This window comes from Equus quagga, chromosome 13 (genome assembly GCF_021613505.1).
Source record: "Equus quagga isolate Etosha38 chromosome 13, UCLA_HA_Equagga_1.0, whole genome shotgun sequence".
Lineage (NCBI taxonomy): Eukaryota > Metazoa > Chordata > Mammalia > Perissodactyla > Equidae > Equus > Equus quagga.
The window spans coordinates 101452887-101476571 of record NC_060279.1 but is presented as its reverse complement, the minus strand read 5'-3'; the positions used below and the strand labels follow the sequence as shown (position 1 = coordinate 101476571).

At 51.6% G+C, this 23685-nt stretch overlaps 1 pseudogene; it reads left to right on the top strand.

Annotated features, from left to right (window-relative positions):
• Nucleotides 1-10910: 10910 nt before the first annotated feature.
• LOC124250397 (free fatty acid receptor 2-like) lies at nt 10911-16095 on the top strand (annotated as a pseudogene).
• Nucleotides 16096-23685: the final 7590 nt, after the last annotated feature.

Genomic DNA, 23685 nt, shown 5'->3' with positions numbered 1-23685 from the left:
GGCCCTGCGAGAGGAGACCCGTGCGGAGGCCTGCGGGGGCATCCCTCCCGGCCTTCTGACCCGGCGAGGTCCTCACGGTGTCGCTCAGGAGGGTAGAGCATCCCTGCACACCGGAGACCGTGCGCAAATATTCACGGCAGCTTTCGCTGTGGGAGCCCCGAACTGCAACCCGCCCAGGTGTCCATCAAAAGGGAGTGGATTTAAGATCCGCGGTGTAGCCGTGCAACAGAACACTGCTGGCAATAAAAAGTCATAAACTGCTGAGCTGGGTAACAGGATAGCCTCTGACCGTTGATACCGTGATTTATAATAAGAAATAGCTATTTGGTCTTCCACCCTGTTCCTGGCACGAAGCTCCTAAAACCCCTGGAAATTCCTGTGATGGGAGCAACGAAGGTGGCTTTTGTTATGCTGATGGAGCCGGTTGCCCGCAGAGGCAGCGGGAGATTAGAGGGTTGAAACTTCCTATCCCAGCCCCTGACCTCGCCAAGGGGGTCAGTTGCCAACCGCAGGTGATTTTATCAGTCGTGCACACGTAATGAAACCTCCATAAAACCCCAAAGGACTTGGTTTGGAGAGCTTCTGGGTAGGTGAACATGTGGAGATCTGGGGAGGGTGGCACCCGCGTAGGGCGCGTGGAAGCTCCGTGCCCTTTCCTGCCTTGCCCAATGCATCTCTTCCATCAGGCTGTTCCTGAGTTAGATCCGTTTATAATAAACCAGTAATCCAGTAAGTAAAAGGTTTCTGTGAGTTCTGCGAACCAATTAACCAAATGCAAGGACGGGGTTGTGGGAACCTCCCATCTGTAGCGGGTTGGTCAGAAGCACGGGTGACAACCTGGACTCCTGCCTGGCATTGGCAGAGGGGCAGTCTTGTAGGACCGAACATGTGACCTGGGGAATCTGACGCTCTCCCAGGGAGATGGGGTCAAACTGAGTTGAATTGTAGGACACCCAGCAGGTGTCAGAGAATTGCTTTCTCTGGGTGGGTATGGGGACCCACCCAGGTTGGAATTGGCACCAGAACCCTTCACTGACAGGAAGCAGATGAGTGGATGCCAGGGGCTGAGATGAGAAAGGGAAGGGATTGACTGGGAAGATGCTGAGGGACATTTTAGGGTGATGGAAATGTCCTATAACTCGAGTGGGGTAGGGGCCACACAGATGTCTGGATTTGTCCAAACTTATGGAACTATATGCTTAAAACGGGTGCATTTTATTGTGTGTAAATTAAGGCTCAATAAAAAAAGTTGATTAAAAATTTGTGTCACCTCACACTGTGCCCATATTGTAGGTGTGTACCTAACATCGTCGATAATCTTCCCAAGTTTGAACAAGCCAAGCAGGTCCCTGCCTTTGCTGTGTCACTCTGCAGAAGCTGTGACTGCTGTGGGACAACCCAGGTTACACAAAAGGGCAGAACCCGTGGCACAAATAGGTGACAAATGGCAACCAGCTCTTATCCTGGTGCTGGAGACATTCGAGAGTAGCAGGGACTGTGGCCAAGGGGAGAGGGCATGGCTCGTCTAAATTCAGTTCCTGTCTCGTTCCCAAGCAGGGCTGTGGGCTCGAACCCACCACACCTCCCAGCTGCTCAAGTAGAAAATCCAGCTGTTATTGCTGTTTCTGAAATCTTATATTCTTTTAAGCTGGTGACGAATTCCAAGTGTTAAAGTGTTGTGTGTGGTGAAAACAAACCAGGCCTGAGGTGTGGATGGACTCCAAGCCTCGGGTCTGTGGGCTCAGACATTGGGGACGGTGTGGAAGGAAGCCGGAGGAGGTGTCATTTTGCCATGAGTGCAGCTCAGAGGTAACTTTGCCTCTATCTGAGGGCAGCCAGTGGCAGAGACTGGCCGATGTTCTAAAATCCTTCCAACAGTTCCTTGTTCTTATCTGCGGTCCCTGCCCAGCTCAGCAGCCTTCTCTGAGAGCTGGCGCCCTCGCCCACAGGCAGGCTGCGGAGGACATGGCTAGGTGGTCAAGAGGAGCTCCGAGGAGCCCAGGAGCCCCGGATCCCTCCAGCTCAGCCCGGCTCCCCCTCCCGCCCCCACGTTCTGGCAAGCCTTGCTCTGGAAGGCTCCCCAGAGCCTTGTGCTCCTTCTCGACAACCTCCCCCAGGCGTTGGAGTCCATTCCCATGGCTTCAGCCACTAATGACTCCCACGCGTCCATCTCCAGCCCCAGTCTCTCATACATCCAACTGTGTACAGGGGCATCTCAACCCAGGCGTCGTTTCTTTTTTTTTTTCTTTTAAGATGTAATTTTTTTTTTTTTTTTTAGAATGATCATACAAAGAAAAGGAACTTTTTCAGGGACAAGTTTATGGTTCTGTGAATTTTACCACACATAGATTCCTGTAACCACCACCACAATCAAGATAAAGGGCAGTTCTAGTCACATCGTCCCTCCCCACTAACTGCCGACAGCCACCGTTTCTTCTTTACCATTATACTTTTATTTTTCAAGGATGTCATGGAAATGGAATCCTCCAGTCTTCAGCTTTTTGAGGCTGGCTCCTTTCGCTCAGCATGATGTCTTCGAGATTGATCCCTGTCAGCTGGAGCATCAGCGTCTGCTCCCTTTGATTGCTGAGGACTTTGCTCCTCTGTGTGACTGCACCGCAATTTGCTTAGTCGTAAAGCACTGAAGGACGTTTGGGTTGCTTCAGTTCAGGGCAACTATGGACAGGGCTGCTCTAAACACTCGTGTGCAGGGTATTATGTGGGTGTAAGCTTTCATTTCTCTAGGTTGAATATGCGGACAAGGGATGGCTGCGTCACATGGTAATTGTGTGTCTGCCTTTTCGAGATCCCTTCCGTCCCTCTGTCAGGGCGGCTGCACCATCTGCCCTCCCTCCAGCAGTAAGCGAGGGATTCGGTTGCTCCACATCCTCAGCAGCGTGTGGTGGTGTTAGCGTTTTCACTTTAGCCGTCCTGACAGGTGGAGAGTGGTCAGGAAGCCACTCGTGGTGCCTTCACCTTCACCACCCACATGCAGCGCACCGTCGAGCCCTGTGCTGCTATCTCTAGAATGGGACTTGCATGCATCTGCTTTTCTCCAACTCCGCGCAGCCCTTATGTCTCGCCTGGACCACTGCGAAGGCTTCTGACCTGGTCTTCATTCTCGTCCTCATCCCATCTGTTCGCACCACAACCAGAGGGACCTTGGAAGGACGTAAACTGGATCATGTCATTGCCCTGAATAAAACCTTCCAGTGGCTTCCCAGTCGGATCCCCTCCTCACGGCCTCCCAGGCCCTGTGCCATCCCGCCCCGCCTCCCCCTCCAGGCTCCTCTGGGGCCATCCCGCCTTCACGGACATCGCTCTGCGGTCCCGGCCTCACGCAGGCCCAGCTCTCGATCTGGGCACACGTTACTGTTTCCTCCACCCTGTGCCTGGCTGGCTCACCCCCTTCTTTTGGACTTTCTCTCCAAGGCCACTCTGCAGAGACGTGCTCTTGATGACAGCCTCCCCCCTTGGTATCATCTCCCACTGGGCTACGGCAGCTTGATTTACATATTTGTCTGTTCATTTGTTTAGTGTGTGATTGTTCCCTCCAGAGCCAGGAGCCCTTGACAGCTGTCACCATGTCTTTTATTCATTACTAGATACCCAGGTACCTAAAACAGTACCTAACACAGAGTACGCATTTGGTATTTGAAAAATAAATGAATGAATAACAGAAAGTACCTCTGATTTTCCACTATTATAAATAATGCTACAAGTAACATCCTTTTACATGAATTCTTGCACATCTGTACATTTCCTGAAAGTGATTCTGCTGTATTCAACGACAGACACATTTGAAACTTTTATAAATACTGACAAACTGCCTTCCCTGGCTGATTCAACCCTCCCTCCCCCAACAGTCTGCAAGAGACCCATAACCCTGCCAATGAGGAAAAATACTAAAAAAATTGTTTCAAAGTTGACATGTAAAATTTAGTAGCTCAGTGCATTAGTCAGGGTCCTCCAGAGAAATAGAACCAATAGGATGTGTATATACATAGGGAGATATTTATTTAAGGAATTGGCTCGTGTGATTGTGGTGGTTTGCTGAGCCCAAAATCTGACGGAGGAGGCTGGCAGGCCGAAGACTTGGGAGAGAGTTGCAGTTCAAATCTGAAGTAGCCTGGCAAAGCAGGAAGAGCCCTTGTTGCAGAGGAAGTCTGAAGGCAGTCTGCTGGAGGTCGGCCTTTTATTCTACTCAGGTCTTCAACTGATTAGATGAGGCCCACCAATATTATAGAGCAAACTCTGCTTTACTCAAAGCCTACTGATTTAAATGTAAATCTCAGCCAAAAACAGCCTCACAGAAACATCTAGAATAATGTTTGTCCAAATATATGGGCACTGTGACCAGCCAAGTTGACACATAAAATTAAACATCACATTCAGTATTTAATTTTAATTTCTCAGATAAAAAGTGAAGGAGAAAATATTTGCACATTGTACATAGTCATTTATGTTTCTTCCTATACTTGCCTTTTTCTTATTTGATTTCAGGAGTTCTTTGAATATTAGCACATAAACCCTCTATCGGTTAAATATGTAGAAAGATAATGGTCTTTCACTTTGTTAATGATAATTTTTTCTATAGTTTTATATATTTATGTGCTCAAATTTGTCATTTCTTTGATGGCTTCCACATTTATGTCATACTAGAAAAAAGCCTTCTCATTTACCAGGCTTAAAAATGGTCTTATATGAGACCCATGCAAATTCTATGGTTTTTAAAAGCATGTTTGATCCTTCACATACCTGGGTTTTACGTTCGTTATCTCAGTGTAACTCTTCCAAATGGATAGTCAGCTATCCCAACAGCATCTACTGAACACTGCACCCTTTCCCACGCCGATCTGAAACGGACTTGGGTTGCTTGATTACAAAGAATCCTCAAAATGGAATTTAAAGCAACAAGATATCATCATTCTTACTCATCCTATTAACGAAAATGGTAAAGATTCAAAATATCCAGTATTGGAGAAGGTGCACAGAGATGGATACTCGTACACAGTTGGGGGAAATGTCAATTACCGAACATTTTCCAGAAGGTAATGTGGGAATATCTATCAAAAACTTTAAAGTACATCTCTTTGACCCAGCAATTATATCAATTACATATCTAATTGGAATCCACCTAACCACAATACTCGGGTGTATTGATAGATATGGAGAGAGACAGATAGATGATAGAAAATATAGATAGGTGGGTACTCATTGATGCTCTGCCTGCTAGAGCAAAAGAACTGCAAACTGTGAAAATGGACCCTAAATGGTTGCATAAATTTTAGGACGGTCCTAAAACATACCCTGTAGCCATCAGAAAGAATACAGTAGTCTGTACATACTTACAGGGAAAGATCCACACAAGGCACATTGGATGGTGAAAAATGAAGTTTCAGAATGACATACATAGTATGGTTCCATTTATGCATTTTTAAAACTATGTATTTCTATAGGTACCTAGATGGTATAAACAGAACAGAGGTGACCTCTGGGAAGAGAGAAGTAAGTGTCGGAGGAGGGGCATTTCACATTTCACTTCTGTATTGTTGGATATATTTGTGCATTATTATGCATTTTTTCAAATTAAAGAAATAATAATGGAAGAACGTTCACCACCTTGATTCTGACCAAGCTGGAACAGATAATAGGGGACAGAGAGTCGGTGGCCTGAAAACTCACAGGGCCACCGTGACGTGTGCTGGGATCTTGGGGACACATCGTTGAACCCACTCAGGCCTCTGAGTGCCCACCCCGGAGCTGGGGAGGGGTGACATGCCTCAACTTCCCTCAAACCTCAGGCATGGAAAGCACGAGTGTTTCTCTAAGAAAAATGGGTGGGTCACGGGCAGATGCGGGACTGCGAGCAGGGCAGGCCCCCCGGCAGATGCGCAGGAGATGGGTGAGGAGGGTCTCATAACCCCCGACGTAGGGGCCAGCACATGCCCTTGGACACTGCCATTTCTCCCACTGATATAATATAGAAAATGTACCCCAAAGGGTGAATATCAGGATAATCGCCCCCAGACAGAGCCCTATCTGACCCGTTTCCTGTGAGCCAGGTACACAGACTCACCAGCAATGAGCTCAAAACACAGCCAACTTTCTGGCATTCTCTATCAGTGTCTCCCAAGACTGGTCTCCAGACACCCCCAAAAAGCCAGCACAGATTTTCCTTGAAATCAGAGGGCTCCTGTGAGCCCTTGCCGGGCAGGGCAGCAGCCTTTGAGGGACAGTGTCCTACCCTCTGGGGAGGAACCTCCTATCTCAACAGCTAGAGAGTGGAATTTAAAAATGGTAACTTAGGAAAAAAATTGTGCAGAACCAAGGCTGTCCCTGCCATACCGTGAGTCCAGCTCACAGGCATCCTTCAACGGGGGAGAAGAGGTGAAGTCCTAACTAGTGCACCAGGCATCGCTCAAAACTCTGCTCTCCCTGGAGGTGGTGTCACATATGGGAGCGTGACTCTTTCGTCCTGTGGCTGAAAAGAGGGAGAGTGTTGCACCAGCCTGTGAGGTTGTCCGGCAAATAAGCACAAGAGCAGAGCTGGCGGAGCGCTTCAGTCTGGCAGAGATTTTCCCTGTGGACGGGCTCTTCGCCTTGTAAATAATCTTGAGGGTTGGCATCACTGCGCTTTCTTTACAGGCAACAGCACTGAGGATCATGTCTGTGAAATGAATACAGGTTATAAAAAGGGGACCCTGTTTTAGTTTCAGCCAAGAACAATCCACAGATCCCGCCGTCATGGGAGGTGTTAGACCATCCCTGCAAACTGCAAACTGGTTTTATCAGCACGAGCTTAAAACTCACCTCTAGGCCAGATACAAGGAGCTGGAATGTGGAAGAGGCAGATTGTAGGGACTGTTCTGGAATGCTATGGGTGTGCTGTGTTCCGACCCCAGTGGGAAGCAGAGGGAGAGCTTCCTGCTCACCGATAAGATGCACACTAAAGACACTTCCCGACAGCCGCTGGCAGAGCTCTCCATGCCCCTGAAGTTCAGAGGACACAAGGGCTGGCACCAGACGTGTGCTGCGAGAAATCAAACGTGAGAGGCTCGCTGGGCCTGGTGGAGCAAAACAGGAGAGGAGGCTGTGTTGGGAACGAGCTGCTGTTCCAGCCACAGTGGGACAAAGGTGCATGGCTCCCTTGGACCAAAGGCCGGCCCTTTGCCGAAGAGCGAGCCTGGAATCATTTTATAAATGATCTCACCCGGAGGTCAGCCTGGAGGAGCAGTGAATCCCACAGAAAGGACGCCCAGGGCTGAGAGGGGGCTGAATGTGGCCAGGGAGAGGAGGCGCTCCACATCCAAGGGAGACGCAGGGGAAGCTGGGGAGCTCCGAGAATCTGCGGAAGGTCCCCTTGGGAGAATGGTCGGCAGTGGACGTCTGCCCCATGCAGAGGGCAGACTCCAGCCCATAACTGAACCAGGCCAGCTAGACATTCGCTGCCCCTCACGCCTCCTCTCTGCTCACAGGGCGGGGCCCTAGGTGGGTCCAAAGCAGCAGGTAATGAGTGGAAGAGGAGATGGGACAAGATGGAGCAAAGAAAGAGAAGTTCGACTGTGCCCACCCCTCCTCCACGGGCTGGGAGAGGGAAGCAACGCAGAGCTGGGAGGGAGAAGCATTACTTGGAATAGAATTGAGAATTTCGATATTACCCTGGCCTGGAGCGATCTGATTATTAAACTGGACTGGATTTTCTATTATCTGAGAAGCCATGGCGCGCACGGAACGATGCCATAGGAAGAAGGAGTGCGGGGGCACAGTAAAGTCAGGGTTTACTTGCGTCTTGTCAAGTCCAGCTGGTTCACTAACGTGGTAATGTTCAATTTGAGACGGCCTCAGCGTGCAGCAATATGTCTCTGTGGCATTCGGCATCTGCACGACATCGAGGGCAGCTCTTGGCTCCTGAACCTGGTTGCCTGTGTGGGAGGGGCCGCTGCCCGAGAGCGGATCCTGCTCTCAGAGCATCGCAGCCCTGGATCATCTGCCTACGCCAGGGCCGGGCACAGCGCCGGCCTGGAGGGCATCTGGCCCAGGCCTCACAATTACTCTTCGGACATGATCCCCAAACAAGGTTAAACACACAGTGGCAGGAACAGCTTGGCAGGACCCGACTTTAAACCCATGGCCCATCTCTGACTCTACCCTGTAATGCGTTCTGTCAAAAAACAAATAAAATCCTAAACCTATTTTGTGAATAGTACAATCACATTTCTTATTTTGTGTCAAGAATGCTGCGCTACTGTTATAATCCCATTTTGGAGTTTTATCACTTTTTTTTCATATCCTGGGAACCTCAAAAGATGGAAGTGATCTGAGCTGCCCTGACCTTGGAGAGGCCCTGCTGGAAGGACGCTGATCGTCCTTCGGTTGCCTAACATCTAAATGCCTCCCCATGTTTAGCCAACTGCCCACGTAGGCCTCTTGGTGGGAAGCAGAGCCCGGCTGCCACTCGAGAAGCTGATAATGCTGGGCCTTGTTTTCCGAGCCTGTCTCCTCTGTTGCCAGTCGGGCACTCCTGCCCAAATTCTGAATCTCACTAGGTCTGTGGCATGACTTTGAATGTGGTCTTGGCTGCACAGCTTCCTTTATTCTCCAAGCCTGGCTCTCCAGCCTTCCTGGCAAATCTCTGAGCTATCCAACATCTTATCATGGAATCCCTAAATGAGCCAGGGTTGGCCTCTGTTGCAATTAAGAACCATCGTGGAGACACTGTCCAGCACAATGATTACGAGCTAAGAGAGCCTGCATTCTGTTGAGATGTGCTCAGCCCACGAGTAATCAGAAAAATGAGACTGCATGAAAACAGCACAGAGAGCTTGATATCCACGCAGCCAGCAAAAACCCAGAAGCCAGATAACGCCAAGTATGGGTGGGGATGTGGCTCAGAGATCCAGTGGCTGGGAGGCTGGTAGCTCTGCCCTTCTTCTTTTTATGTCTGCTTTGGTCCTATCCACTCTCCTGTCTGGGGCAGCCCAAAAGGAGGACAGGCTGTGGCTGGGCGATGGGGCCACGCTGCTGGCCGCTTACTCAGACTATCTCGTCTTGATCGTAGGTGTTCACTGTGATGAGCAGCACAGCTCATAATAAATGCTCAATAAATGCTAGCTGTGAATATATTTCTTGCCTTTAATTTATTTTTTGAGTAAGATTACACACACACAGAAAGTTTCTTTTAACAGTACAGACGGATATATGAAGAAAGGTAGGCTTTTCCATTCTACCCCAAGACCCAGTTCCCCCCCGAGACAAACCACTGCTGACAGTTTTTTTTTTTTTTTTTAAAGATTTTATTTTTTCCTTTTTCTCCCCAAAGCCCCCCGGTACATAGTTGTGTATTCTTCGTTGTGGGTTCTTCTAGTTGTGGCATGTGGGACGCCGCCTCAGCGTGGTCTGATGAGCAGTGCCATGTCCGCGCCCAGGATTCGAACTAACGAAACACTGGGCCGCCTGCAGCGCAGTGCGCGAACTTAACCACTCGGCCACGGGGCCAGCCCCCCACTGCTGACAGTTTTGTGGGCCACCCTTCCCTCTGTGTACTCCTCGCCCAGCATCCAGAAGGGTCCTTAGGAAATGTGAAGCAGATGACATCACGCCTCTGCCCATCGTGCTCCGGCTGTCACTCTACCTCCTGACCCCGGCCACGAGGCCACACACTGTCTGGGCCTGCAGACACTCTGACCTCGTTCCCACAACTCTCCCCTCACTCCATCCCCTTGCAGCCACTCTGGCGTCCTGACCTCCTCCTCCCCCTGTGGCTGTGCTCAGGGCTTGCGGTCCCTCTGCCCGGAAGGCCCCGACAGCCTCACACCTCGTGCTCTTCCTTCTTGCAGGTCTGTGCTAAAAGGTCACCTTCTCTGAGGGCCTTCTCAGCCTGCCCTTGCTCTCTGCCCCCGACCCTGCCGTTCCAGTCTTTGTCTTCCCAGCGCCAGCCCAGCCCCGGCTTCATGTTACGTATCTGTTTATCAATCTACTGCCTGTCTTGCCGCCATCAGACGTCAGCTCTGCAAAGTGCAGGCTGTTCACCGCCCACTCCCCAGTGCGAGTAACTGCTGTGCCCTGGGGGCAGCTCTGGAAAGACCCCCTGAGTGAATGCGCGGGATGCATCCCCTTCTCTTGACAATCGCTCTCCTTATGTCTTGCTGTTCTCAGTTCACAGTACATCCTGGAGTCTGATTTACATTGGCTATGTAGCTCTGCCTCATTCTTGGGAACAGATACGTGGTATTTCTACTGATTGATGCCCCATGGCTTGTATTTAACCAGACCCTTTACCGAAGGACCTAGGTTGTCACCAGTCTTTTACTAGAACAAAAAACAGCGTGATGAACACACTTCTTTGTGCACATGGGAAAGCACATTCATACAATAAACTCACAGATGTCAACTTGTTGGGTCAGATGGTATGGGATTTTTTTTTTTTAATCCACCTGAGCTAACATCTGTTGCCAATCTTCTTTTTTTTTTTCCCCTTCTCCCCAAAGCCCCTCAGGACATAGTTGTATATTCTAGTTGTGAGTGCCTCTGGTTGTGCTATGTGGGACGCCGCCTCAGCATGGCCTGATGAGCGGTGCCATGTCCACACCCAGGATCCGAAGTGGCAAAACCCAGGGCCGCCGAAGTGGAGCACGCGAACTTAACCAGTTGGCTATGGGACCGGCTCCAGGATTTTTAATTTTGAAAGACATCATCAAATTGCACCCCCCAGAGAAGGGTCCCAAGTAACAAGGGGAGAGAGAGGATAGGAGATGAGGTCAGAGAGCGAGCGGGGCAGGAAGCTGACACAGTAGAACTTGGAGGTCACTGGAAGGACCGGGGCTCTAACGAGAGAGGTGAGGAGACTATGGGATTTTGAGCAGGAGGGACATGACTACTTATGTTTTAAAAGGACCATTCTGGCTGCTATGTGGAGAAGAGACCGAAGAGGGCAACAGCAGAGGCAGGGGGACCAGACAGATTACTCGGGAACACAGGCGAGAGATAGCAGTGAGAGCCTGCGCAGGGTGGTGGCAGCAGGTATGCTGAGAAGCGGTTGGATCTGGGATCTGTATTGAAGGGAGAGTGGAAAGGATTTGCTGACGGAGTAAATGTCAGACAAGGAGAAGACTCAAAGATACCCTGCAGGTGTTTGGTCTGAGCAACTGGAAGGGTGGGGTGGCAGAGTCTGGGTACCCTGGGGTCTCACTCCCCAGATGTTGGAAGCGAGAGCCTGGAGAGGCGGCAGCTGGTGGAGGGGCGGCATCTAGAAAACCTCAATTTCCTAACAGATGAGGTTTCTTGATCTTAGACTGTCTGTGTGGTTTCAAAGGAGTCCAGTTGAACTGCAGTGGGCTGAGCTGAATGGGGGCCCCAGACAAAAGGCAAAGGGGAGGAGTGCCTACCTCGAACCCAGTCCCCTGGCTGGGCCCGTGTCCCTCCTTCCCTCTGCCTCCCCTGTTGGGGCATGCTGCTGTATGTATGGCTGGACACTTCTGTTCTCTACCATCTTGAAACGTTTCCCACTCGTTCCGTTTGTAGCATCCCCATATCTGACCTTCACCCCATCTGTCATTGCTGGATGCTGAGGAGCACAGCCAAGGCTCTGTGTCGTCCAGATTTCGGGAGGGCTCTGAACCAGAAGGGGGCTGTCACGTTCTGACTGGCTGCAGCAACTTCTCAGGACATAATAAAGACCAGGAGAGGAAGACAAGATCCACGGATGAGCTAACCATCATCCGAGGGCAAACAGCTCCAGAGGAGAGTCAGCTCTCAGCTCACTCCCGCGTCCTCCTTCACAGCCTCAAGGCTGTGCAGCCTGCCCTGTCCTCTACGCCCAGCCAGACTGGCCTGCTTTCTGTTCCTCTGACACAGCGCACTCGTTCCCACCACGGGCTTCGGTACTTGCTGTTGCCTCCACCTGGCACACTCTTCACATGCTGGCTCCTTCTCATTGGTTCACATACTCCTCCTCAGCCCAGGCCTTCCCTGGGAGCCCTACCTACAAAAAGCCCCATGCCAGTCTCTCTCTCTCGATCTCCCTTTTGGCTTCCTCCCTTCACTTGGAATTACCTGGCTTGCTTGTTTACTGTCTGTCTTGTGCACTCAGGTCCCCGCACCTGGAGCAGAGCCCTGCACAGAGCAGAGACTCAGGGCAATCGATAATGGGGAGCAGAGCGATGGTGAAAGGTGCAGCATCGTAAAGAGGAATCTCACTTGTATAAATTAGTGTGCACGAACCTGAGGCCTCACTTCATGGGGTTAGACGTGAGATGTTGCACAGCCTGCTCCCATGGTGCAGCTGTCTGTGCTGTCAATGGAGCCTTCTGACTCTGTGAAGCAACTTAGTCTGAATTCCCCTTTCTGTCTCGGTGACCCTAGAACCTCGTCACCAAGAATGTCCCAATGCTGGTAACTCGGGTGACAGAACGGAGATAAGAGAAGGCAAAAAGCACAGGTTCTGACCTCCTCTTTGCTTGTGTCGTCAGTCCTGGCACCTGCTGGAGGAGACGATTCTGCGGCTCTGTTCCTGGCTCTGCGTGGCTGGGGATTGGGAGGGAGAAAGAGGCCCCTCCGAGAGCCTTTTAGGATAATGAGAGTGGCCCTATCCAACAATCTTCGCCTTCCCTCTAAGTTTCTATTTCTCAATCAAATGAATGCAGACAGTGGCACAAATTGACTTGGTAGAGAGCAAAAGATAATTATGTTGCCTTCATCCCATGTGTGTCAAGCACTGAAACCACATCCCGCTGCCCATTTCAGGACAGGCCCCGTGTGGGTTAGGGAGGGCCAGCCTGCAGGGGCGGGAGACCACTCAGGCGCCAGGCGGGGAGCGATGAGCTAAGTGAGAGGAGATCCTTTCTGGAGGAGACACTAGGCTGAGGGTCACTCTTCCCGGATCAGGGGAAGGATGAGGGTGCCTGTTGGCAGGGTCAGACGGCCAGCGCAAGACACACGTTCCCCAGGAAAGGTAAAGCGTCCCCTGTGAGTGTCCATGTCTTCATGCGTCTGCCTCGAGACACCACCAGGGAGCAATGCGCACCCCACACAGGTTGGTGAGGGGACAGTGAGAAGAGAGAGGAGCCCAGGCAGCGTGCAGCCCAGCAGGGAAGAAACGAGCGGGAGGGGGCCCAGAGCCCGAGCTGTCCTGGCAGCAACATGGACTCAGGATAGTCTGAGTCCAAGGAGAAACGTTTGTAAGAATGGACCTGATGGACCAAAGGAAGTCAGGCCACGCTTAAGATACTAACAAGTTTCAGCTGGAGCCCCCTGGAAAGTGAACAGGAAACTGACGGGGTCTGTGGTCTTGAGAGAAAAGATGGGGGAGGAAGTGGGGGAAAAAGAGCAGAGGGAGCAGGAAGTGGCTGAGTGTGCAAAATTACCAGAATAATTGCCCGTGGAAAGGAAGTGGAAGGAGAAGAGGCCCAAAGGAACAAGTGTGATCTGGATTCTGGGAGAAATCAGCTTGGTGGGGACAGAAGTTGCTGGGAGACCCGGAGGGTCAAGCTGCTTTGGAAAGAGCTCAACTCTTGACCTTCCTCCTTTTGACCACTTAAGTCTTCCAGATACAAAAGCCTGTTGTTCCTGGAAGAGAAAAAAGCTGTCTAGTGAGACAAGGCCCCACCTGCTTCTGAGAAGCGACGCATTTGAAAGGCCATGCGGCTGCCTGCAGGAGAAGGCAGGGCCCCGACTTTGCTGTGCCGGTGAAGAGGCCGTCGGGATCACAACCCAAGGAAGAGATGGGATGGAAGGAGTGCGTGTAGGTAAACTCACAAAGAGGGAGCAGAGTGCGAGGTTTCCTCTCTAAGGAGGAGGGGCCCGAGGTCACAGAAATGGGAGACGAGCCAGGACAAGTCAATGGAGAGCCGGTGCTGGCGAGGGTCTGGGGGGCAGGTGAGAGCAGGAGGGAACGAAAAGGCGAGCTCAGTCCCCACAGGCGGGAATCTCCCAGTTTGCCTGGCCCTACTTCCGAGATTCTCCGCTTCGGGGCTGGGACACGCAGGGGCCCCCAGCGCTTCATGCCCAGTAACAGACGGAGGAATCACATTAGATTTTAAACGTCCACTTTTTATTGATGAATTAGAGGAGATGACAGTTACTCTTGATCGACATAAATCTCACAAGCATATGCTCTCTTCGGGGGGAGAGAAACGGTGAACTTGCAGGCAGCGTCCTGGGAATTGTGGTGGTTCTGGTGAAATCATTGGTTCTATGGGGTGTGGAGAAAACAGGCTGATGCTGAGAGGACTTGGAGTGATTTTCCAGAGTCAAGGGACGGATCTGAGGCGTGGCCAGGACTAACCCCGGTCACCTGACCAGCTCAGGCCCCTTCTGTGACCCCACTCAAACCCACAGGCCTTCTCTGAATGGCTCAGCATGGAATCAAGAAGCTGGGCATCTGGGACCCACCTTGGGCTTAACCCAATTCCCATTTTCAGAGGTGAAGCTGAGAATCTTGTGTTCAAGCCCAATGACTTGGGGAGAGAAAAGAAAAACAGGCAAAGATAAGGTGAGAAAAAAGCCACTGCCAGGCTGAGTGGAATTTGGAGAAACTCCGAGGCCGTCTTGGGCCTACGCCCTCTTTGTGATGGAGCGGCTGTCTCCATCCCTCAGTTCCTGGAGCCATTCTTTGTCCACAGGTATTTGCTGAGCACCTTCTGTGTGGCAGGCGCAGATCTGTGCTGGGGACACAACGGGGAACAAGAGGGATGTCGTCACTGCCCTCACAAAGTGCCATTTCTAGTGGGGACCTGGAGACCCCAGATCTTTTCCTGGGGGAGCTTCTGAGACATCAAAATTCTTAGGAGACTAATTCCTCCTTCCTTCTTTCCTTCCTTCCCTCCTTCCTCTTTTCTTTCCTCCCTTCCTTCCTTCCCTTCTTTCTTTCCTTTCTCCCCTCCTTCCTCTCTTCCCTCCTTCCTTCTTTCCTCCTTCCTTCTTTCCTCCTTCCGAGGGTGGAAATGGAAGGGAGGACGGTGCTAAGGAAGTGGTTTGGTTGGGAAGTGAAGAGGCCTTCCCTCTCATGGCGCACAGGAGCGGAACAGCACTCAGTCTGAAGAGACAGCAATAATCCCTCGGGGGAGGGGGAGAGGAGACGCAGTGAAGTTGAGAATGGATTCCCTTGGGTTTGGGGCTGGGAAATCCATGGTCAGAGAGCATGCCGACAGCATCTTTTGTCTCTTGAGGAAGGATAACCCCGAGTCCCAGAAGCCTGGGACTCCTCTTGGTCTACATCATATCTTTTCTCATCTGTCTCCCTGCCCACTTCCTGGCCTGCGGGCCTTCCTGGGGCGGGTCCACATCCTCCTGCTCATCCTGAAGCTGGTGGACTGTCTCCTGCCGCGCTGCCCTTCACCATGGTTGAGTGCTTGGGCGACACACTCTGCCCTCACTGGCTGTGGCTTCTACTGTACCACGTGGCTCCTGGCAGGCATCAGCGTCGAGCGCTGCCACAGTGTGGCTTTCCCCCAGCAGTACAAGCTGTCCCGTCAGCCTGTGCATGGAGTGACTGCTTCTCTGTTCTCCTGGATCTTGTCCTTTAGACACTGCAGCATTGTAATCATTGTCCAATACTTACCAACCAACAGCACGATGAATGATGCCACATGCCTCCCTGTCTGCCTCGAGAAATTCACTCAAGAGCAGCTAGACATGGCGTTTCCTCTGCAGCTGGACCTGCGCCTCATCCTCTTCTTCATCCCCATGGTAGTCACCACCTTCTGCTGCCGGCGCTTTGTGCATATCATGCTCTCCCAGCCCCAAGGGGCCCTGGGGAGTGCTGGAAAGCCATGGGGCTGCCTGCTGTAGCCCTCTGCAATTTCCTGATCTGTTTGGCGACCTACAATGTGTGTCATGTGGAGGAGTTCTTCCCGAGGAGAAGTCAACCTGGTTAGTGTGCGCAGAGTTGCTCAGTGCTCTCAATGCTCACATGGGCCCCTTGATTTCTGATTTCTCCTCCTCAGCTATGCACAAAGTCTTTGATAAGAGGCCACAGAGGCTGCAGCACTGGGGTGCTCGCTGTCAGGGTGCTGGAGGAGAAGAGCTGGAGAGCTGGCTGCAGAGAGAGGAAACAGGAGCTTAGGTGTGGCCAATGGCAGCTTCACAGGAGGCTAGGTTTGCCGGCTTGCTATTACATTTTTGGGGAGGAGGGCTCAAAAAGGAAAACAATGAAGCAGAACCAGGGCGAGTTCTCCTGTGCCTAGCTTACGAGACAAAGAAGAGCAGTGGGCATCTCAAATCCAACTCATTCATTGGGTGAGTGTTTTCGTTTCGTTCCCTGTGGTTTACAACATTTCCTTATTTGTGGTTGGTACCCCTTCATGGTCAGCCACAAGCCCTTCTATCCTGGAATATCAGAGTCTTGGAATTCTTTATCTCCCCACTCCGTGTCTGTAAGATGGCAGCCTTCCTTATGTACTGCAAAGCTCTTCCTCTCTCTCCAGCCCTGATTCAGAAGGGGGTCCCACCTGCTGGGTCTGAACATCCAGCACAGGCAAGAGTCTGAGGAGCAAGACGGGATCCTGCAGGTGAGCCCGGAGGACCAGCGCCCTGACCCAAGCAGTGGCTGCCTCAGGTCTGTATAAGGAGCAAGAGAAGGAACAGTGCTTGAGAGAAGAGTCACAGCTGGTGTGAACAATCTCGGGTCAGGGGACTTTTCAGTAGTTACGGCCTAGTTTCAGTTCCCAGCGTTGTGCATTTGTGTCAGTCTTGCCAGAGGTCTGTTAACTTGTCTTTTCAGAAGCCCCAGGTCTTCTCTGGCGTTCACCTTTGTTTGCTAGTTCACAGACGCCTCCTTCTATCTTTATGGTTTCTTTCCTTCTACTCTACTGAGTCTTGTCGGCTGTCCCTTTTCTAACTTTTTTGAGTTGGATGCTCGTTAATTTTTAGTCCCCACTCAGCATTTCACAATCTTGGAATACATGCTATTTTGATAGTGAGAAGCTGTTAACCGTCTGTAGTTTGTGTTACATTAAACAAGTACTATTTGGCAAAGATAAAATCATACTAAACCTGCATTTTCACACCGTCCTCTTGACCCCACCTGCACAGTATCCCCCCGGGACTCTAAGCACTCGCTGGCAGAGGCTGCGTCCCACCCCGACTTGGGGAAGAGTAGACGGCCCCCGGAAGTCTCCTAGGAGCCTGGCTCTGGTATTTCCAATATGGCTCCCTTGAGGAAGCCACACTACAGCACAGAGTGCAGAGTGACAAGTCATCCTGTAACTAGCTGGTTTCCACCTCAACTCGTGTCTTTGATATTCATCACTAAAGCTCCCAGGTCTCATTCATTTCTTTGTCTGCCAAATAATATTCCATCATATCAGGAACCCTCTCCCTTTTCCACTCTAGTCTTTATAGACATTTAGGTTGTCTCCCATTTCCCACCTCTGGATGTCCCTGTGCTGTCTCTGTACGCGTTGGGGCAGGTCCTCGAAGGAAGGGGATGCTGGGTGGCATGGCACGGCACGTGCAGTTTCAGTTTCAACAAAAGTTGCAAAACTACTCTCCGAAGGGATTGTGTAAATCCAGGTCTTTCTGAAGAAAGGCTCTCCTTTCGCAAGCCCCCTGCCTCCCCACTGGCTCTTCTCCCAGCCCCGGCCCTGCAGCCAACACAGGTGATAACGGGAGGGAGGAGGCCGGGCCGTGCTACCTACCGCCAGGAAAAGGAGCTCAGACGAGGCCTGAGACCCTCCAAGTAACCCAGTGGATTGACACATATGCTGGACATGAGCATGGACTGTGGGGGGCCTCAGTGGGGCAGATGACCTCTCCGGGACTCCGGGGTAAAGGAGTGGTCATCTCCCCATTCCTCACTTTTGTTAACCAAATCCAGACTGTTGTGAACATTTGAGAAAAGCATAAGGTAACATGACAGAATTCTGTGCAGCACGGAGGGGGTCTCTCCCACCATTCTGTTTTTTATACAGAAAGTGCATGCATGCTGGGAACAAAGGGTGACCACAAGGCTGGCAACTCCCGGTCCTGGAGGAGAGCACAGGCTGACGATGGCGTGAAGGGAAAACAAGATGCTAGGATCCTGATGGGGGGTCTGTGGCAGGGGTGAGGGTCAAGAGTCATGGTGCCTGGGGATGAGAAGGGAGCCGCTGTTGGCTCTGGGCCACATAACATGGGCCAAAACAAGACATGGCGTCTGTGGAGAGAGAAAGCATCATCTGTCTGTCACGTATTCACGTGGCTGCGTCAAACGGCTTCCCAGGAAACTGGAGCCACCCTGGATATGGTTTCAGCAGCGAACAGGTGAGAAGAAGGCAGAAGTGGTGCAGAGGCAGGGACGGGACGCCGGGAGACGGAATCAGGCGCCCTGCCTGCAGACAGCGATGGGCAGGGTGAGGACCCCTGGCGTCTGCACATTTGACACGTGGCCCCACTTTCTTCTTGGATGCTCGTGTGTCTAGGGATTCCAGAGAGGTTTCGTGAGGCAGGGCTGAGAATAAGCGATTCCACCAGATCCCAACCAGGGAAAACTGACCAAACAAGGAGCGCGGCAGGGGCAGGGATGGGAGTCCAGGAGAAGACGGGCGGCACACAAGTTCATTTGGGATAATCAGCCCAGGGCAAGACATCACACAAGACGCCTGAATTATGGAAGCTGAACAAGGTCTGAAGGAACAATCACGGCCTGAGAGCTGGAGAGCAGTTAGATTTGTGGACACAGAGTTTCAGGGAAACAGAGAGGGCTGAGTGGCCTGAGAAAGAGCGAAACTCTTGACCTCCCACTTCCGGGCACACAGCAAGTTCAAGTGTCAATGTTCTGGGCCCCTGAGAGCCCGGGACGGCAGAAGGGCCTGTGTCTCTGCACTTTATTCCACAAGCTGGTGAAGGGACGTGTAGGGCTGATCTCTGAGAGCCATCTCCTCGGAATGGGGTGAGGCAATTACCCAGAATCCTGAGCAAGTCCTGGGAGAATGCAGCTGAAAACTGAGCCAGAAAGGAAAGACCTGAGAGGCCAAGTGACCACAGGGTCACCCAGTGGGGGAACAAGGTGAAGAGTTCATTCTCAGTGCAGGGGTGAGGCCAGAAGGGCAAAAGGTCAAGAAAGTTGAATGGAGAGATAAATCAGTGGAAAGATTAGAGAAGCTGAGGTGGGGAGGCACCCAGCAGAGCTGCTCTTCCTCATTAGAGAAGAGAAACACCCTGGTATTCAACTGGCCTCTCATTTAACAGTCCTCACCTCTGTGCTGGGCCCGTTTCCTGTGTGGGGACCTACTGTGGCTGGACACCTGGGGTTTTGCCTGTCCAGCCTCTGGTCCCCCTTCTTCTGGCAACGACATCCCAATTTCCCTTTAGTCACCCACTCCCTCTCCAGTCTCAGTCCACGAGGCGTGGGGTGGGCAGTCGGGGGAAAAGGCTAGCCCCAACCCAGTTGCAAGGGAGAGCATGCAACTCAGACTTGAGCCCATGCCCAAGTCAGCCCTTCCACAGTCAATCATTTCTAGACTCTTCTAGAATGATTTGGAAAGAAGCATACTCTTTCCACAGGGTGATAAGCTGGTAAAATGTACTCCTGGAGCTTCTGGGAGCCGTCTTTGCCACCACTTGGAGAAAGCCTGCCTGAGAATGAAGCTGGCAGAGGAAGGCAGAGCTGAGACATAGAGACGGAGGACCGACAGCTGTGTTTACGCACTGGATCTGGCCATTCCTGGAGCCACTTTGCCCCAGACTCTTCAATTAAATAGCCACTAAATTCCCAGTTCTGCTCAATCAGCTGGGGTAAGTTTCTCTTACCTAGAATCAAGATATTAATACAAACAGTTGGCAAATAATTTGTCACTAACAATAAAGAATAGATGTTTCTGAGTTATACCTTTTATGGCATTTTAAAAATAAATTAGAGCAGATTCAAGGCTACCTGTATAATAATTTCACCAATTCACTTGCAGGCTGACATACGAGGGTTAGAGTCGCAGCTACGGGCTGGGAACGGCACATGGCTCTGGGTGTGCTGGCGGCTGCCTTCGCCGCCCTCACAAATCAGATGCCTGGGTAACAACAACAACCCAAATCAGAAGTGCGTTCCACAGTTTTAAAAGTGTCTCCACACATATTGTCACACTCGAGTCACAAAGCAATCCTGGGAGGTTGGTTTCTTCTTCCCTCGTCAAAATCAAGGACTCCAAGGCCCAGGGGGCTAAACGCCTTCCTCAAAGGGACACAGCCACACAGGGTCCCGCCGGGACCACTGTCTGTGATGCTCCTCCAGGGCCAGGGCTCCTCTTAGTCCACCAGCTTCCCCCAAAAGTCAGGAGCCGGTGTGTGGGACTCAGGGACAGCAGTACCGAATTCCGTCCAACAGCAGCTGGGCGTGGTGCAAGGGGCACCAAAGGGCTAAGCGCTGGGATCCTGGGAGGGAAACCGAGTCTGCTGGTGCTTCGGCCTGGGAAACACGATGCTAGAGCCCTCACTGTGGGCTCAGCACTGTTCTACATACGCTCTAACCCACCATCCTAGCTCGCCCAAAAGGCTCCCGTTGCAGGGCTTCAGGAGGACAAAGACCCCCTCCCTTCTCCAGGGATACGGATGCCCGCCGGCATCTTTATTTGTCCTCCATTCCTTCGTTCGGCTGTGATTATTGGGTACCTACTCCCTGCCAGGCCCCGCTCAGGGTGCGAGGAATGGTATGGTGAACAAGACAGAGAAGCCGCCAGTCCTGAAGCTCACAGTGGGGAGGCGCCGTGGACTTGGAGGAGTACTGGACACCCCCTGAGGTCCAGCACACGGGCTCCCCAGCCACGAGACGCACGTCAGATGATGACTACGTGACCAGATTAAGACCAGACCCGAGACAGTTAACAGTGTGGTTTTGATAACGTAAGTGTGGCTTCCTCCTCCCCGTTTCTGGGCCAAGGGGAGGCGGGATGTGGCAAATAAAAAAAATACCTGTTTGTTTAACCTGAAAGGATGTCTTTGTGTGCGTTTCTAATTATTAGGCACAACAAAAAGTTTTTACTGGCGCAATACAAAACTGAGCCTGTGGCTGGAGCAGGACTTCCCAGTCACCAGGAACCGTTGACAGACAAAAGTAAACCAACAAGACGATTTCCGATTTTGGTAAAGCACGATGAAGGACACAACAGAGCACTGCCATGAGGCCGGGAGGACTCCCACAGATGGAGCTGGCGGGAAAGTGCTTTCCGGGGAAAGACAGGGAAGTCCTCACCTACTGGCTTTCTGCTGACGACATGGCCGTCTGGAGCAGAGCCACAGGACAAGAGGCAGCTCGAACTCCGCCACTTCGTCCAAGAGCCTGATGACTTCCTTCTGGAGGCTGCCACTTCTTTGCCCAATAAAACAATCAGAACAAAGCAGAGTTCCAGGTGGCTGCTTGTGCTCTTGGAAAAGGCTGCTGGTGCATGGGACAGAAGGAATCAGGAGAGGGCCACACTGCCGGGGACAAGGGAAGAGCTTCACTTCCAACGGAACCAGGGAGGGGAAAGCTGCCAGAGAGACCAAGGGAGAGACTGCTGTGTGGAACTGGGCTGGTGTGCAGGAGGGAACAGATGAAGCCATAGCCACAGGGCAGGGAGTCATCTCTGCCGCCCCTCAGAGGCCGTGGACTTCTCTTGAGCAGGAGAGGAATGGGAGAAGTTGCAGCTGGAACGCTTCGGGAGTCTGTCCAGCATGGGAGCATAATCTGTCCCATGTGTGGCCACTGGAGAAAAGTTGAGAATCGCTCCTGTAAATAGTCTAGCTGTCTGGTTACAACTGATAACAGAGAACTATTTGCAGTTTTACAAAATGTTTTCACATACGTTATTCCCCTAAACAACCCCACTCTATTCACAGAGGGCTCCGATCCACAATGAAGCCCAGAGGGGATAAGTGGCTCCCCACAACCCTGCAACGGATGGAGACAGAGCCACGTGGGAATTCAGGCTGTCTTCCCAACTGCCTGGCCGACATCCCTGAGGACTGCCTTTGGAGGGTTCAGGAGGAAACCAGGCCAAACAGCTTGCAGAGTGGTCAGCTGCCTCCCCTTCTGCCTCTGGTCCCCCTCATCACAAGCGAGCCTTATAGTTTCACATGAGCATCAGGTGTCCAGAATAGGACCGTGAACTTGAACAACCCCAAACAGCCACCAGACTCGCTCTTCCTCTGCGGCTCTCAAACCTCTGCGTGCACCGAAACCCACTGAAAGGTTGGTTAGCACCCAGGTCGCAGGGCCCCACCCTCAGAGCTTCTGATGCGGTAGGTCTGGGGCAGGAGCTCAAGAACGTGCATTTTCAGCAAGTTCCCGGGTGATGCTGCTGCTGCTGCCCCCTGGGCCACATTTTGAGAACTGCTGATCTGTGACGTAATAGGCATCTTCCCCTCCTGGAGGGTAGAGTGGTTATGGGACTCTAGGACCCTTACGAGAAGGATGAGAAGTAGAAAGGGTGAGAGGGCTAGAAGCTGGTTTCCATGAGGTGCGTGACAGAAAATCCAGGAAAGAAAAGAAGTGGCCAGGTGAGGTTACAAAGGCAGTAGGCACAGTGAGCTGTGAATGAGAGGATGCAAGGCTGTGGTCCAGGCCAGTGTCTCACCCCAGTTATCAAACAGCAGCATCGCGACTTTACCGTATCACATGCCACCTGCACTATCATTTACTTACAGATTTTTTAAAAATTGACTTACTTTTCTCACATATAACAGCCTTACCCTAAACAAAAATGAAATAATAACAGTAACAGCCAGTACTTATAAGTTCTTGCTATGTGCCAGGCACACACATACATACATATATTTACACACATATGTACACACATATACACACATGTGCACACACATACATAGCTGTTTCGATCCTCACAGTGACCCTGTGAATGAGGACATTGAGGCCTGGAGGAGACAGGTGACCCCTCCCAAGCTTCCCAGCTAACAAGCGGCAGAGGCAGGATTCCAACCCACAGAGCTGGCTCCAGAGTCCATGCTCTGAACCCCTGAAATTAGGGGGTAAGGGGGTAACCATGGGTTAGGTAACTTGCCAAAGAGCATGTAGCTAGCAATGGGATGGAACCAAGATTTGAAGACAACCAGGATGACTCTAAAACCGGAGTGTTAAACTCCTGCGTCCATTCCCATGTGGGTTACGGGCAGTGAGGGACCTGAGGGCGCTGAGCTGGGACAGAACCGTGGAGAGGAGCTTGGAGCTCAGCCTAATAAATCCTGGAGGCAGCTCCCTCCTCTGAGTTGGGCCTGAGATGCCATCCTGCCGTCTCAGTACCTCGCAGCCTTTAGTAAAAAGAAACCAAAGGGTGACTTTTCCTAGTCCGTATCATAAAGACAACTGTTTTTGGTTTTGTTTTTCAAATATAAAATTATATCAAATACACTTTTTCAAAGTGCTTGCTCCATCCTAGCCTATACCCTCTCTCTCCAGATACCCTGCCACCCTCTGCTCTTCAGAGATACTAAAGGGGGTGGGTCAGCCAGGCCTGGGAAACAAACACTGGTTTACTACAAAATTGCTCAGGATTCTGCAAGCCAGAATAGAGTCTGCCTTCAGTATGACCCTCCAGTGACCCCAGGAAGGCCCTAGACAGGGGTGAGGGTGTCATGGAAGTGTGGCCCTCCTCATACCATGTCAGACTGGAGGGTCATAAAACAGGGAAGGAGGTGAGGCCAGCTGGCGGAACGCAGGAAGAACTCAGCTTTGCCCCAGTTTGGTCCTCCCATGCCAGAAACTCTCCTTTCCTCTTCCTGCTT